At 38.2% G+C, this 17,732-nt stretch overlaps 1 protein-coding gene across 1 annotated transcript in view; it reads right to left on the bottom strand.

The window, feature by feature from the left end:
- Positions 1-17,732, bottom strand: part of LOC132117285 (pyruvate carboxylase, mitochondrial-like) — a 148,680-nt gene that overhangs the window by 88,972 nt on the left and 41,976 nt on the right. The gene's annotated exons all lie outside the window — the stretch shown is intronic.

The following is a 17,732-nucleotide window of genomic DNA, read 5'->3' as shown; positions in this document are numbered from 1 at the left end:
ATTCCAGCTGTATCAGAAGATGGAGCACAGCATGTACACCACATAGCTCCCTGAATCCCAGCAACACCTGTTGTCCCCTAACCAGCATTACGTCACAACATGAACGGAGAGGAGTGGTGCCTTAGAGGCATTGAGACACTTTCGTCTTATTTAGCTGAATCATGAATATTGCAGGCAACACGCACAACAGGCAAACAGTTTAATATTTTACAAGTTAAAAGCCAGAGTTTCCAAAGCATTTTTAATCCCCATCTTAAAAAGAACATAATGGAACCCAGAAAATCAACATGAAATCTAAGTATTTACACAATCCTGGTCTTGTTTTTCATGATTCAGTGGTTCACTTTATTAACAATGTTAATAAGACAAGCACATTTATAATACTGTGTGCATTTTTGAAACTGTTATCAAACTGAAAAAAACTGGTAAGTAACAGACTCTTTTCCCAATCCAGTCAACTCCAAATGGATATAATCAAGTGTTGCCTTTCAATTTGAAATATGACCCATTTTTCATGTTTCATGTTGACTGTCATTTGGAGAAATATTCATGACATTCAGATGTTTATATTAGGAGGGGGGAAATATTCACATATTCACATCCTGATAATTTCATACATAATTCTGGATAGTACACAAAGCTTATTCTGTTTCTAATCACAAGCAGACACATTTTAGCTTTTATAGCAAATCTCTACACATTACTTTAACTCATCAAAGACTATCTGACTTAAATATCCAAATACTTTTGGACCAAACTACATCGAAATATGATAAAAGCCTGCAGGAAGAAATTTCAATGCCATTTTATAAGCCATTTTTATCTGTAGGGAAGTCAGCTTTTTCTTATTGGTATGGATGTGATAAACTGCTTCACATAAAAGAGAGAAAGTATTTAGGAGTGATTGTTTGAGGCAACTCAAGGGTGCATATGGCCCGTTGGAGGTCAAACTAGTATAATTAAGAAATCTTGCAGGCGTCCGTACCCAGAAAAGAGCTTCGGGCTAACCAGGCATCAGCAAACGTGATCCTTCAAAAACCTTTTCTTGTAGACATATCTGTGCGAGTGTTTGTGCACAAATATGGACACATGAGAACACACCGGTGTGCCATATACCTGCCTGATGTTTTTGAATTTCGTTTTTTTTTTTTTAGATTTAGTTGTTACTCTTGGTGGTGTTATCATGAAGCTTGAAGGGTTTTAGTGCCCCGTGAGCCATTAACTGCTGACAAGAGCAAAATAAGAAAACGCCTCAAGGAAAAAAGCAGCTCCTTACTTACAGAAACTGCTCGTAGAGTTGCTCTCAATGGGCAGAATTTTACGTCAAGACATGTCTCCCACAGCCGTGCATATGTCTAAAGGCCATTCCTTAACTCACAGGTTCTGCTGGTTCAGATGAATTAGTAAACACATTTGGGAGGATGTGGCTAAATCTCTTCACTTAAGGGCGGCTCTGTCGAATCGATTTGCCTGAAAGGTATTCTGCTGCTCAGTTTACACTGGGTAGATAGTAATTCTTATCGAGCTCATTAGGTGAGGAAAAGATCTGCAAACCTTTTTGGCATTATCCGGATTTCTAAATGTCTCCAACACCATGGTTTCAGAGCTTCCAAATAATGAATAAAAAGTCTTAGTTAAAAAAAAAAAAAAAAAAAACATTCATATCGCAAATAAATTTATATTGAACAAATAATTATAATACTTCCAAAACTTTCACTTTTTTAAAAATTAACTAGTTTTTAGCTTAATGTATACTAGGGATGGGACCGTTCGCTGAAAGAAAATTTAACCTTTCGGTTCCCGTGAACTGATTGTTCTCTTTATCATCCATTAGATTGTTTTTCTTTCTTATAAATATTATTTGTGAATGTTTGATTTGAATTCTGTTAATTAAATAGAGACGTCTTGGAACTCATATCAGGGATTGTGATTCTTTTTTTTATATGTTCGGCCTGTGTCCTTAGAATTCACGAGCCTTGAAATGGTAATGGGCCGTAACATATTTGGGCGCTCGTCGAGGGATTGATCTGGATTTTGTGTGACTTCGTGTGATCTTTTTGATCTGTTCACACTTGAATTTGTTACTTTGTAACTTTGTTGAATCACAGACTTTGGTGGGCATTTTGGATTGTGTAGTGCTTTATTGTTTTTTCTCTTTAACCTGAGACGTTTATAAATCATGTTTGAATTAACAAATTTTATTGCGAATCCGACGCAAGCTGATTTGTTCCAAATTAATAGGGTTGATCTTATGAAGATTGCTGCACATTATAAGGTTGGTTTTCGTAATACGCAGTCCAAACGCGAACTTCAGTTGTTGCTAGTGGATTCTATGCATAAACAGGGCATCTTTGGTGAGGAGGAAAAGCTGGTTGATTATCCTGAAGGGGATGAGGGTAGTTTAGATCTTGCTTTGCAAGTCAAGAAGTTGGAGTTGCAAGCTAAAGAGCACGATAGAGAGTTGTTGAAAGAAAGAGAGGAATGGGAGCGTGAGAAAGCGAGACGAAGAGAGCGTGAGAGACATGAACTTGAGTTGAAACGGCTTGAGATGGAATAAGCTTGCTGCCTCAAGGAAATCGAGCTGAAAGCTCATGAAACGGGTGCCGCGGATGTTTCGGATTTCGATGTGGGTCGCAATATTCGTATGGTTCCTCCTTTTCGAGAAAAAGAGGTAGACAAGTTTGTTGCTCTTTTTGAACGGGTTGCCATCAATCTTAAGTGGCCGAAAACATTTTGGCCCATGTTGTTGCAGTGTGTTCTTGTGGGGAAAGCCCAGGAAGCTTATTCTTCTTTGTCCGTGGAGGAGTCTCTCGTTTATGAGGAAGTAAAAGCTGCTGTTCTTCGAATTTATGAATTGGTTCCTGAGGCTTATCGCCAAAAGTTTCATAATCATCGAAAAACTGATGAGACCTACGTTGAATTCATTCGTGAGAAAGAGTCAATGTTTGATCGGTGGTGTGCTTCTATGAAAGTAAAAACGTATGAAGAGCTACGTGAACTGATTTATCTCTAAAAACTGTTTACCAGAACGCGTTGAAACGTATCTAAATGAGCAGAAAGTTCTCAAATGTTCTGCCGCTGCTGCTCTAGCGGATGAATATGTGCTTACACATAAGACTGTGTTTGGTACTGCACAAAATCCTGGTAGCAACAGTAGACGGTTAAAGCGCATCTTGGATCGCGCTCCACGTGAGGATAAAGTGGCGGAGAATACTATCAAATCCGTGTCCTCACCCGTTTGTTTCTATTGCAAGAAATATGGACACATTATTGCTGAGTGCAAAGCACTCAAAAAGAAAAATAGTGTCCCTAAACCGGTAGGTTTATTGATGTTCTCACCACATTTAGAAGGACTGGAGTCGTTAGCTTCACAGGCTGACATGTGTGAAAAACAGGGGTATGTCCCGTTCATAATGGACAGATTTGTATCTTTGGTTGGTAATGCAAATTCGCGAAAATCAGTCAGGGTACTTCGTGACACTCAGAGTTTTATTCTAGAAGGAATATTACCGTTGTCAAATGAGAGCTCTATTGGTTCAAGTGTCTTGGTACAGGGATTCCAGATGGGCTTTGTGAATGTGCCTCTGCACAGAATTGAAATTGAGACCTCCCTTGTTACCGGCCGCGTTGTTGTTGGAGTGCGTCCGTGTCTTCCCGTTCGTGATGTCACATTTATTTTGGGGAATGACTTGGCGGGAGGAAAAGTTTTTGCCAGCCCTGAGGTAACAAATGTTCCTCTTTCCTGTGATACTCCTGATGAATTGGCTCAGAAATATCCAGAGGTATTTCCTTCGTGTGCTGTAACTCGCGCTATTTCACAGAGACTTAAAGATAAAAGCTTTGATAAATCAGAAGGTGAGTGGAAATTTGATTTGAATAATACATTCCTCTCGAATTCAGATTTTGGTGAAATGACGTGTTCAAACCCTGTTGATGGTTTAGACATCGCCATCAAGAAACGAGATGAACATTCTATGGAGTTTGATAAATTGTCTCTGTCACGCCAGCAGCTTATTGTTGAACAGAGGAAAGATAAAAAAAAATGTCATCCCTCTTTGAAGTTGTTGTTTCTGTTGAGCAACTCGAGTGTGTAACGCAAGGATACTTTGTTGAAGATGTGTGCTGATGAGGAAGTGGAGACCATCAAATGCTGCTGCTGCTGACGAATGGCAGATTGTTAAACAGGTAGTAGTTCCGTCCTCATATCGTCATGAAATCTTGAGACTTGCGCATGACGGTCCGTTCGCCGGTCATTTAGGAGTAAACAAAACATATGATCGCGTGATCTGACATTTTTTCTGGCCTGGCTTAAAAAAAGATGTAGCAAGTTATTGCCGAAGTTGTCATGCGTGTCAAAAGATTGGGAAACCGAATCAAAATATTCCACCTGCTCCGTTATATCCAATTCCAGCCATTGGTGAACCATTTGAGCGTGTGATGGTTGACTGTGTTGGTCCCTTGCCTCGAAGTCTGGTAATCAGTACTTATTGACAATAATGTTTACATATACGCGTTTTCCGGAGGCAATTCCTTTGCGGAAAATTACTGCACCGGTGATCGTAAAATCACTTCTCAAGTTTTTCTCATTGTTTGGTCTTCCGCATACTATTCAATCCGACCAAGGTACGAATTTCATGTCGCGTGTGTTTAAACAGGCTCTAGATAAGCTACACATCAAGCACTGCACGTCAAGTTGTTACCATCCAGAAAACCAAGGGGCACTCGAACGGTTCCACCAGACTTTAAAATCAATGCTTTGTGCGTTTTGTCTAGAGTTCCAGAAAGACTGGGATGAAGGAGTGCCTATGGTAATGTTTGCAGTGAGGGAGGTAGTACAGGAATCGTTAGGTTTTAGTCCGGCCGAGTTAGTGTTCGGTCATACTGTTCGTGGCCCACTAAAGCTGATCAAAGATCATTGGACTAATGATCTGAGAACAAACAATGTTCTTGATTATGTTTCAGAGTTCAGTTTGAAACTGCACCGTGCATGTGAGTTAGCCAAAGAAAATTTGAAGATGTCACAACACCGAATGAAAACACGTTTCGATCGTGGTGCTAAACTTCGTAGCTTTTCTCCTGGTGATAAAGTGCTAGTGCGGTTGCCAGTACCTGGATCTGCACTGCAGGCTCGTTATCATGGTCCTTACCAGGTGAAGGAGAAGGTGAGTGAGCTTGATTATGTGATAATGACCTCTGACAGAAAGAAAAAAACTCGTCTGTGTCATATTAACATGCTTAAACCGTACTTTGAGAGACAGCCAGATCTGTCAAGAGCGAAGTCGGCTGTGTTAATCGTCTCACCTACAGATTCTCCGGTGGTTAAAGAGCAGGCGCTGTCCAGTGCTGATCTACCTGCTGATGGGGTGCTGTCCAGTGCTGAACCTTTGCCCTGTCTATTGTTCTCCAATACCTCTGATAGTGCCGCCGTCCTGACCACGCTGGAGGATGATGTTGATTTTCCCTCTACAGAGTTGGTGGCGGGAAGGTTGAGAAATTCGGAGATAATTCAAAATCTTGACTCGTTTCTTTCTCATTTGACTGTTATCGAATGCGTGATTAATGTAATTCAGACATATGGTAATCTGTTCTCTGACGTTCCTTCACGTACTTCGCTGGTAGAACATGATATTGATATTGGCGATTCAATTCCTATAAAACAGCATGCATATAGGGTGAATCCTGAGAAGCGAGCTCAGTTGAAAAAATAAGTTACTTTCATGCTTGAAAATAACATCGCTGAGCCAAGTTTTAGCCCTTAGAGATCACCCTGTTTGCTGGTTAAAAAATCCGACGGCTTGTTTCGTTTTTGTACTGACTTTCGACGTGTTAACTCCGTTACGAAACCAGATAGTTACCCACTGCCTCTTATGGAGGATTGTGTGGATCGTGTTGGAAATGCTGCTTTCGTCACCAAAATCGATCTTTTGAAAGGTTACTGGCAGGTGCCTCTGTCGGATCGTGGAAAAGAAATCTCTGCGTTTGTAACACCGGATCATTTCCTGCATTACACTGTAATGGCTTTTGGTCTACGAAACGCACCGGCGACTTTCCAAAGGTTAGTAAATCGTGTTATTGACAGCATGCACAACATTGAAGCATATCTGGATGAACTGGTTATTTATAGTGCATCCTGGTCAGAACATGTTGAACAAATTCATGTTCTTTTCAGTCGTCTGTCTGACGCTAATCTTACAATCAATCTAGCGAAATGCGAGTTCGGATGAGCTACGGTGACTTATCTGAGAAAGATTGTTGGGGGCGGTCAAGTTCGGCCTGTCGAGTCTAAGGTGGAGGCTATTACTCATTTTCCTGTGCCCACTACACGCCGTGAGTTGCGTCGATTCTTGGGCATGGTTGGGTATTACAGGAATTTTTGTGTAAATTTTTCCATTGTCCTCAGTCCAAAATTACCATTTAAATGGACAGAACCGTGTCAAACAAGTTTTCAAAAGATTAAAGCGCTCCTGATTAATTCTCCTATTCTTTTTGCTCCTGATTTTTCCTCTCCGTTCTTGCTTGCTGTTGACGCAAGTGACACAGGTGCTGGAGCTGTACTTCTCCAACGAGATCAGACTGGTGTTGAGCATCCCGTGTGCTATTTTTCATGGAAATTTAATAAACATCAGCAACGTTACTCCACCATTGAGAAGGAGGCATTAGCTCTCGTCCTTGCTCTCCAACATTTCGATGTCTATGTGGGTTCTGTTTCGTATCCGTTGATTATTTACACAGATCATAACTCATTAGTCTTCCTGGCCCGAATGAAAAACAACAACCAACGTTTGATGCGTTGGAGTTTGTTTTTACAGACGTTTGACCTAGAAATTCGACACATTCATGGTAAAGATAATGTTATCGCTGACGCTTTATCACGTGTCTAATAGGAATAAATTGTTTTCCCCCCTTTGTGTTAAAAGAGAGGGTAAAAGCAAAAGGGAAACGGGTAAGAAAGATTTTCTACAATTTATTCACTTAAGGGTGAGGGTGTTATGTGTATCTGTGTGATTTATTTATTTTTGAGTCCGTAGGTGGTGTTGTGGGAGGATTTCTTACGCGAGAATTATGTGACGTCATCAGGGATACCGGATAAAAGGCTCCGAGACGGCAATGGCGGTGCTCTCTTTCTCTCCGTTGCTCCGCTTCCCATTCACCAGCGTCTCTCATCGCCTCTTGGAGGCGGTTTTGTTTGTTTTATGTTAAGCTTGGGTTTAACGTATAAAGTTCTGTTTTGATATTTGGTATATTTCTTACTTTTCAGGTGCGGGTAGTGTATGTATTTATTTATTAGTTCACGTTTGCTTATTTAGTAAGAACTGAGCAAGGGAAGCAGATGTCCGGAAGACTCACCTGTTTTTATTTTTCGGTAGTCAGGTAAGAACTTTATTCCGAGAACAGGTGTAGTAAGGGGACTGTTTTCTTAGTTTCCCTACCCGTGAACTGATTGTTCTCATAATCATCCATTAGATTGTTTTTCTTTCTTATAAATATTATTTGTGAATGTTTGATTTGAATTCTGTTAATTTAATAGAGACGTCTTGGAACTCATATCAGGGGTTGTGATTCTTTTTTTTTATATGTTCGGCCTGTGTCCTTAGAATTCACGAGCCTTGAAATGGTAATGGGCCGTAACTTCCCTAAAAGAAAAAAAATGAAAAATCACTGTTTATTTTTTTTGTATATTTATATGTATTTATTTGTGCTGTTGCTTGCAATTAGATTGGATTTTTTTTTCTTTTTTAGTATAGCTGTTCCATAAACATACCAATTACCGAACCGTACCAAAACCATGACTCTAAAACCGTGAAACAAACTGAACCATGAAAAATTTTTAACCGTTCCATCCCTAAAAAATACTGTATACAGGTTCATCTCAATAAATTAGAATGTCATGGAAAAGTTCATTTATTCAGTAATTCAACTCAAATTGTGAAACTCATGTATTAAATAAATTCAATTCACACAGACTGAAGTAGTAATGATTTTGGCTCACATTTAACAAAAACCCACGAATTCACTACCTCAACAAATTCGAATACTTCATAAAACCAATTAAAAAAAAAAAATTGTGAATTGTTGACCTTTTGTAAAGTATGGTAATTTACTGTACATGTACTCAATACATGGTAGGGGCTCCTTTTGCTTTAATTACTGTCTCAATTCGGCGTGGCATGGAGGTGATCGGTTTGTGGCACTGCTGAGGTGGTATGGAAGCCCAGGTTTCTTTGACAGTGGCCTTCAGCTCATCTGCATTTTTTGGTATGTTGTTTCTCATTTTCCTCTTGACAATACCCCATAGATTTTCCAAATGAAATACAAAACTTGCTCTCATCTGAAAAGAGGACTTTGGACCACTGGGCAACAGTCCAGTTCTTCTTATCCTTAGCCCAGGTAAGACACCTCTGACGTTGTCTGTGGTTCAGGAGTGGCTTAACAAGAGGAATACGACAACTGTAGACAAATTCCTTAACATGTCTGTGTGTGGTGGCCCTTCATGCCTTGACCCCAGCCTGGGTCCATTCCTTGTGAAGTTCACTCAAATTCTTATATCGATTTTGCTTGACAATCCTCATAAGGCTGCGGTTCTCTCGGTTGGTTGTGCATCTTTTTCTTGCACACTTTTTTTTCTTCCACTCAACTTTCTGTTAACACGCTTGGATACAGCACTCTGTGAACAGCCAGCTTCTTTTGCAATGAATGTTTGTGGCTTACCCTCCTTGTGAAGGGCGTCAATGATTGTCTTCTGGACAACTGTCAGATCAGCAGTCTTCACCATGATTGTGTAGCCTAGTGAACCAAACTGAGAGACCATTTTGAAGGCTCAGGAAACCTTTGAAGGTGTTTTAAGTTGATTAGCTGATTGGCCAGTCACCATATTCTAATTTGTTGAGAGTGAATTGGTGGGTGTTTGTTAAATGTGAGCCAAAATCATCACAATTAAAAGAACCAAAGACTTAAACTACTTCAGTCTGTGTGCACTGAATTTAATACACGAGTTTCACAATTTGAGTTGAATTACTGAAATTAATTAACTTTTCCACAACATTCTAATTTATTGAGATGCACCTGTATATAACATGAAAGCAAAGCCAGGTTTAATTCCAGACTTAATATATCATTTTTAATAAACAAAAAGCAGTTTTGACATGAAGGTTCGTAGATGGTAGTTTAAAGTTTAAAGCAAATAATCTGCAAATATCAAAAGGTATGAATTAAACAAGTTTCAGACAAATGTGCATACTGAAATCTCTAAAAAGAGCCTTTGTTCAGAAAAAAAAGTGCTTTCCGTGGCTTCTAAAACATATGTGGAGATTAAAAAGACCATTCAGTTTGCATAAATAAAATTTTGGAATATACTGTCCTCATTGGCCTTCTACAGATAAGACCATGACAAAATTATGACTTCGGCTAGTTTTCGATTTATTCTGGAATTTTGGGTCATTTTGATTGTGCTGACTCATCGCCTGTTTCAGATAACAGAAAGTCAGCTTTATATTCGGATAAAACATAAATTCTGTCCTTGAACAGCTAAGAATTCTTTAATAATTGTGAGACATACAGACCCTGAGGCAGCAAACGCAGCTCCACCTCATTACATCTCCTCAGTTCTTCAGTTGGGATGAGTTTTGGGTGTTGGTATTGAGCATTTTAGACCATTAAGCACTGTGCCAGTAGTGTTGCTGAACAATCAGCTAGTCTTTAGCTGGATGCCTGAGGCTTCAGAACTCCTGTTGGATCCATTTCCAGTCTTATGAGCTTTAAGTGTTCCTCTGAGGTCCTATATAAATCACTGTGCATCAGTACTGCACTGAACTGAATAATACTGCAAAGAGCCTGTAGCTAAAATGATGCATCGCAGGGCAGGTCTAACCAATAACCAAAATTATATTTTTGTCAATCATTTCCTCACCCTTGTATCATACTAAACCTGTATGACTTTCATTCTTCCTTGAAACAGAAAAACAAAAAGTAGATATTTTGAAAAGTATATTGGTTTTTTTTGGCCATACAATGAAAGTCAATGGGGTCCAACTGCATTTTGTACTCCAACTTTTTTCAAAAGATCTTATTTTGTGCTTCACAGAAAAAAATAAAAGTCATCAGGTTTGGAATGGCTAGAGGGCGGGTAAAAGATGACAGAATTTAAATTTTTGGGAAACTATCCCGTTAAGTGAACTGCAAATGGTTTGCTAACACCGTGTTTAACAAGAGATCAATTTGACTAGTCACCCATATTGAACTGCTCCAAGAACAAATAGCCTGTGGCACACTGAATACGTGTAGCATATTTTGGGAAAATCAGAAAGTGACAAAGAGTATATCTTCAAATGTGCCTACACTCCAATCCATGTGCTGACGCTCTTGAGGGAGTTTTGCCACCTCTTCAATAATGTTTGTAAATGGCCTGCGAAGCAGCTGCCATTTTCAGAATACCAATGCAACCTCTGCAGTAACACCCAGTCCCAAGGCATTTCCCATACGCATTTGTGTCTGGAAATAACAGCTTGGCAATGTGACTCTTGACGGAGCTGCATTGTTTCAAATTGCGTGGCGGCAAAGGGAGTTTGCATCTGTGAATAAAACGGCAGCAGACTCCGACGGAGCTGCGGCGAGGGAACGCTAGAATCGGTTTTGTCTCGGATTCATACCTCAGGTGAAGGGCGGTGAGGAAATGCACTGTCATCAGTTACAATCTACAAAAGAGGAGCATGTCATGCAAACAAGAGGAGACAAGTCTCGCACCAGCCATCTGGAAGAGAAAACAATATTTTCTCATTCCCTCTCTAATAAAGGAAGACGCGAGATGGCTCTTTCTCAGGGTGCTCTGTGTGTATTATTGGCAGACAGGATGAAAGATGAAAGGCTTGTGGTCATGGAGATCTGCTCCAGAGATGCCCACGGAGCCAGCGAGGCAGTGTCACACAAATCAACATATGCTTTATACCTACCTAGGAGGCATGAATCTTTCCCAGAAATTTTTCAGCATGGCATTTCATCCTCCATTTGTTTTCTTTAATTGGAATCTCTATGAACAATGACCGGAGGGCTCCTGGTGGACTTTCGTAAGCGAGCAATATTTTAACTTGGCAAGAGGCCTAGCATAGAGACAGTAGCATATTAACCTATGGTCAATCTGCAGCCATTAAGATGGGAAATAAATATCTAAGCATTTGTTTACATGAACAGACATTAACAGGCACTTCCAAGAATAGGGCACACTTAAATCATTAGAGGCACAAATCCCGCAAGGACTATTAGATATGCTATATGAACTAGAATCTAACTTCAAAGTAGCCTAAAATGAAAAGTAGCTAGTTTTAAGCACATCACGTGTCTGTACACTCTAAGAAAGGGGTGACCAACAAGTCTATCACAAAGTCAATGCTGGTAGATAAACTTTTATAAGGTAAATGCAGGCCTGGTTCTACAGGGGTCCTAAGCGCCATCAAAAGAAAGCAAAAGCATCCTCAGTTGAAGCTGTAATAAAATCATATTTGCAAAACAGATCTAGCAAAATATCCAGTGCCTATTTGTGTTTCCGCTCTGGAGAACGTAAAAGGTGTTTTCACAGCATTGAGCATTGTAGCCAATCAGAGACATATCCTTCGATTTCTTGAATGCAAAGGCCAATTTGAGATGTTTATGTTAAATAGTATCCACTCACCGCTTAAAACACTGGAGTTTTTCTTAAAAGTTATACAAGCTCACAAATGTTCTCATTATAACATACAGTTTATACACAATGTAAATAATAGATTGATTATGTGGTATAGAGAGATTCATTGATTCTAATGAAACTTTGTGAGATCGCAATTAACAATTAAAAGGAGTGACAGCTGTCGCCAATGATAACCTTTTGGGCAACGAGCCCGGAATATAACGCCATTACCCTTCGGGCATCCCAAGTTAGCTCATGGACTTCACCCGATCTTATCCTTGCTGTCGTAATCTATCATTCTGTAGGTATTTTCAAAGTAATGTTAAAATTTAACAATGAAACATGAAATTTTTATTTAATTATTAGAATAAATCAATATAAAGATACACATATTTTTGGCTTGTAGTTTGTTTGTTTGTTTTTTGTTAGTAAATCTCGTTGAGTTTGTCATTTGAAAAGTAGATCCCTAAGCGAGTTTCTGTAATGGAGATTAATACAGACCCTCACTACTTTATTCATTAATTAAAAATCATACACCAATGTCATAAACAATTGAATTTCTATTATATTAATTATTAAGAATTTAAAAACTGAATAATACTATAATAATAAAATGATTACGTTACATAACTTTAACCCTATTTTTGAAAGCATTTTGACAGCATAAAATGTAAATAATTATTGTATGTTATCATTTTCTACAAAACTGTCATTCTGCTTGCATTTGTAAGCCTAAACTATCCAAATGTTACCTGTGTTGTTCGAAAGAACAGAAAAAAGTTTAAATATTTTTCTTTAATTTATGAGAAACCTAGCTTGGCAGCTTAATTTAGCCTAAACCTCCAACCCTGTTACCTAGTTTGAGCATTTTTTATTTCTATTTGTTTTGATGCTTATGTTAATGTATATTGCTAGGAAATAAAGTCTGCTTTATGTGAAAACAGGGTTGAAAAACCCCAAAACCTTATAAAATAAACATAAAATAAAAAAAGTAAAAAATAAAGAAATATAATTTAAATGTTAGGAGATAAATTAAATTTACATAATTCAATTTTATATTACATTCAGCCTATATGTCTATATAGTCTATATAGTCACCTAAATGACTAGTGAGGATCCACCCAAGGGAAAAAGCTAAAAGCCAAGGTGCAGAAGCCAAAGCACCACAAATCACCAACTTCCTCTGCACATTGAAATTCTATTTATCAAACTGGAAAGCAAATGGAGGAGCGACGCTGTTCTCCGCCTCGTGAATTATGGACTCCCATTTCCACCACAGCAGTATTTACCATCAGCACATTCAACAACATAATTATGTTTATTATGATGATAATGCAAATCACTCGATCCTCCTCATCAGCATTATGTTCTCTCAGCGCGCCAGCAAGAGCGACGTGTTAATGAACCAACATTTGATCGCACACACATACAACATGAGGATAAAACGAGTACCACCACCATCAAAGTGGCTCGAAATTTATTTCATAGCTTCGCTTAAATAAAGTCTGCATTCAAAGATCAGATCCTATAACAGTATACATCTGAAACTACACATATAAATCACCCGAGCCTCATATCTGAGGAATTAGAGAGAAGATGAGACTATAATTGCCCATATATAGACCATATTTCCTCTGATGCACCATGTTATACTAAATGCTTCTACCTTCTCCTCTCCTTCGCTCTCATTTGATTACAGAGAGCACCCTTCAGACAACAGCCATATTTTTTTTTATCCCTCAGAAACAAAAGCGGAGAAGAGCTCTCAGTGCCTGTTCCCTGCACGCTCTCATCCTGGCACTTCACTTTACCCATTATGCACTTATTTTCCCTCCAACAAAAACAAGAGCTCTGCCGACCCGCACACAGCCCGTCCTCTTTTCCCTCTGAAGCACGACATCAGACACGTCAGAAAGTGAGGAGAAACTTCCAAGCAGACAGAGGAATTGAGAGAGCGGCGCTTTTCTCTTTACCTGCGGCCTTATTTTCACATCAGTCGGTACTGCACACAAACACAGGAGAGCTTGTGTTGACATACTGAAATGGAAGAAGATCTAACGCGAGGCTGATTATACCTTCACACAGCACAGTCTTTCTCCATCTCGATTTGGCTTTTTTCCACAAGTTCCTATCCAAGGCCACAAGAATCAAAATTAAATGTAGAAATGTTACTTTACCAAAAAAAAAAAAAATCTTTTTTTTTTTTTTTTTAACCACATGTGCCAATTAGATCTGGCTGACAGTTAATATATATATATATATATATATATATATATATATATATATATATATACACACACACACACACACATTATACCTTAACATTAAAAAAGTTTGGGGTTGGTAAGATTTTCAAATGTTTTGAAAAAAATTATTTGATGCAAAATACAATGAAAACAATAATATTGTGAAATATTATCACCATTTAAAATATCTGTTGTCTATTTTAATACATTTTAAAATGCTATTTATTCCTGTGATGGCAAAGTTGAATTTTCATCAATCATTACCTCAGTCTTCAGTGATCCTTCAGAAATCATTTTTATATGCTGATTTGATGCTAAATAACATTTCTTCTTACCATCAATGTTGAAAACAGTTGTGCTGCTTATTTTTGTGGAAACCTTCAGTTATTGTCAGTTTAAAGAGTTTTAACAACATATTTATTATATTTATTTAAATATAATAAATATGTATATGTAAATGTATTTACTGTCAGTTTTGCTCAATGTAGCCTATTGCATTCTTGATGAATAAATGTATTCATTTCTTTAAAAAAAAATTTAATCTCAAACTTTTGAACAGTATAGCATATCTAAATATATCAGACAATGTTAATTTTTTTGTTTGCTCTCACCAAGTATATTCAAACTGTTTAAACCGTAACAATAAAAACGTATTACATGAAAATTTCTCATACTCGCAAATCAAGGAATACTTGAAATGTAATGACTAATGATGTGTTTATTAGGAAGCAGTTTAAAAAGTTCAGTTCAGGAACAAGTTTTTAAATATCCCAGCATTAAAGTTTTGTACAGTAGGTTTCAGACCATTAACTAAACTATTGTGTATATATTGCGGACATTCACTATCATTCAGACCTACAGCCAGTGGTGGGTGTGAGATACTGTGTATTTTGCAATATTTTATTTCAAATATGTTTTATCTACCAAGATGATTTAGCCATTTTCTCCTTGAACAAAGAACACAGATCATTGTGTGTTTGCAAAAAAAACCCACAAAACATACTAATACATATTGTCAGACAATATCATATACTTATGAGCACCATTTCTCAATGAAACATCCAGAAATATGATTGTGGTATAAAATATGGATTTTGTTTTTTGTAAGGTGGCGATAAAATTAAGCAACCTTTCTCAACCGTTAGCCATCCCAAAACATCGTTTTATAGATTTGAAGGAAGAAATAGGCTGGATTTCACAGAAAAAAAGCATCTTTTATGTAAGCTTCAGATGATACATTTCCACTGAAGTGAAATCATAAGTCATCGCAACATTTGCAAGAAGTTGCAGAGAGTTTGCAATTTTAAGCTGATGTAAATGGTCAGTCCATCATTCATAAAATGTGATTATACTGTATTATTGCCGGTCTTAATAAAGTTACAGACTAACTGGATTGTATTGGTGTAATTTAATTGTCAAAGCCAATTTTCTTTCTTGCATTCATGGTGAGTGTTTAATTTTGAACAGTGGTTTATTATCTTTCTCAATTAGCTGTCTAGACTCTCAGCCTAATTATCGGTCAATACATACCCATAATTCCCCACTACATTCAATCTGATGCTGAAGATATCATCCTCTGGTTCAGGGATGGTCACTCAAGTTTTTTTTCCCCCTCTTACAACCATCTCATATTCTCTCTCACACTCCATTAGGTGAATTCTCAATCGCTTTCTCTGTTTTAGCTCTGGCAAAAGCAGAGACCCAGGCCGTCATGCTGAAGGAATCTCAATAACATTTAAACTTCGCCCAAGTTCCCTGCTTCTCCCGCCCCTCTCCCTTCATCTCTCCATCTTCATGGAAACATTCTTCCAACATCACATGACGTCCACGTCAGTCTTTGAAGCTGAGTGCCAAACAGTTTTCTAAAGGTAATAGAGCAACATTCTTATCAGACAGATCCAGCTCTCTTTTGATACAGCCAAGACCCTGTGGCTGGATGGAAGAACAAAGATTTGTTGAAGAGAGATGATGCATCTGGACCATACGGGGTTGTCTAGCCAATGAGCTGACAGATTGTGGGTATAACTGGATGATTCCAGGATGGGGTTTGTGGGCTAGTCGACTCCTTGGGGTATTTCTATGTATATATACACATCTAGCCTGCAAGATCTCAATCAGAGACCCTCAGAGACCCCAGTTAACCTTGTGGCTCAAAACCAGATAACCGCACAGACAGACAGCACGAGTTGCATCTGTGAGATATTTGGACCGATGTAAGGCTTGCAGCTCGACAGTGACTGGGCAGAGAAAGCTGATATCAATATTTGTTCAATTATTCATCCAGAAATAAATAATTTCCTTAAGGCCCAAAGGTAAAAGCTTCTGTCAGCAACATCTCAGATAATTTCACACCTCTGCGATATCACCACATGCAGGTACACACTTCAGAAGAGCGTGTTTGGGATGTGTTTGTGGTGGTCAGTGTTCGATTTACACCAAAACTTTCGGCCAAGTCCAATATTTGGAAGAAGTGGCTGTCAGCCCTTCCAGGGGTTTAAACTTTACCAGTCAGCCAAATAAAAACTCATCAGGGGGGCACAGCAGTCCATGAGCACCCTCCTGAATCATGAAATAAGACCATATAGCGTTTTGTACGTCATTTTAGACAGTCCAGAACTTAGAAAATGGCCTGTGCAGATACTTACACACACACAAAAAAATAATTGATATTCAGATGAAATTGATACGAGTAATGTCATTTTTTAATTGCTACAATAAAAATAATAATAATATAGTAATAAAAAATTATATATATATATATATATATATATATACAGACTAATATAAAAATAACACCATGAAAATGAAGGACTGATCAGAAATTTGATCAAAAATCACAACATTAATTGCAATTTTTTTGCTTCTCTTAATAGCAGTAGGTTTAACCGTAAAGATAAATAAATCTGCATTTAGACTTCAGACTAAAAATAATGTAATAAATTTTATTTAAACTGTCTCTCACAAGGGGACAAACACATACGTTTAAAAACCCATGTTCTGTAACAAAACAATTCATCATATTTTAGTTGTTGGAATAGTTTGTGATGAAGGTCAATTCCATATGCATTTAATATTGAATTTAATTATTTCAGCTATAATAAAATCTGAAGCCCGTGGTCGTCACATGTGGTTGACGAAGCCCGCCGGCCGTTCCTCACTGGTGTGTGATGCTGTGTGATGCATTTTATTGAAGACTTGAACCTGAACCTGCAGAGTAGCCTACAATGGATCTGTGATCAAAAACTGTTTCTATAAAGTGGGGCAGTTCCAACTTTGCAAGGACGGTCTGCCGCTTCTGACACACAGTCTGTAAGTACGTTTTATATTTAAAGAATTTGCCACTGATGATTCAAATGCGAGTTTTGAGCAGTGTAGAGTAGCACTTGTTGTTTCTCCGATCACAAATGCAGATCACAATATGCAACGCGTAAAAACACAGTATAAGCCATTATAACCAGTAATTATGTCCCCATTGGATGCAACAAATGCCTCGTTTGTAATGGGTTTTATTGGTTTTGTCTGGTCGTACCGGGAGACGGCATCACAATATGTTAAGGGGTGTAATATTTCCATCACGCTTGAGGTATTCAGCCAACCACAATGCACTGGTCAGCTGGCCAATCACAACACCTTGTTTTCAGAACAATGAGCTTTGTACAAATCGACGCGTTTCAGAAAGGCGGGGCATAAAGGAAAAACAATAATGTACAGTATGTGGAAAATAATGTGTTTTTTAACCTTAAACTGCATGAACCCAAATACACAACATAATGTTCTTTTTAGCAACATCATATGTCCCCTTTAAAAAAAATGTGTGATGGCCCAGCTGT

Source organism: Carassius carassius, chromosome 36, assembly GCF_963082965.1.
Source record: "Carassius carassius chromosome 36, fCarCar2.1, whole genome shotgun sequence".
NCBI classification, from domain to species: Eukaryota; Metazoa; Chordata; class Actinopteri; order Cypriniformes; family Cyprinidae; genus Carassius; species Carassius carassius.
This window is presented reverse-complemented; position numbering and strand designations above follow the sequence as displayed.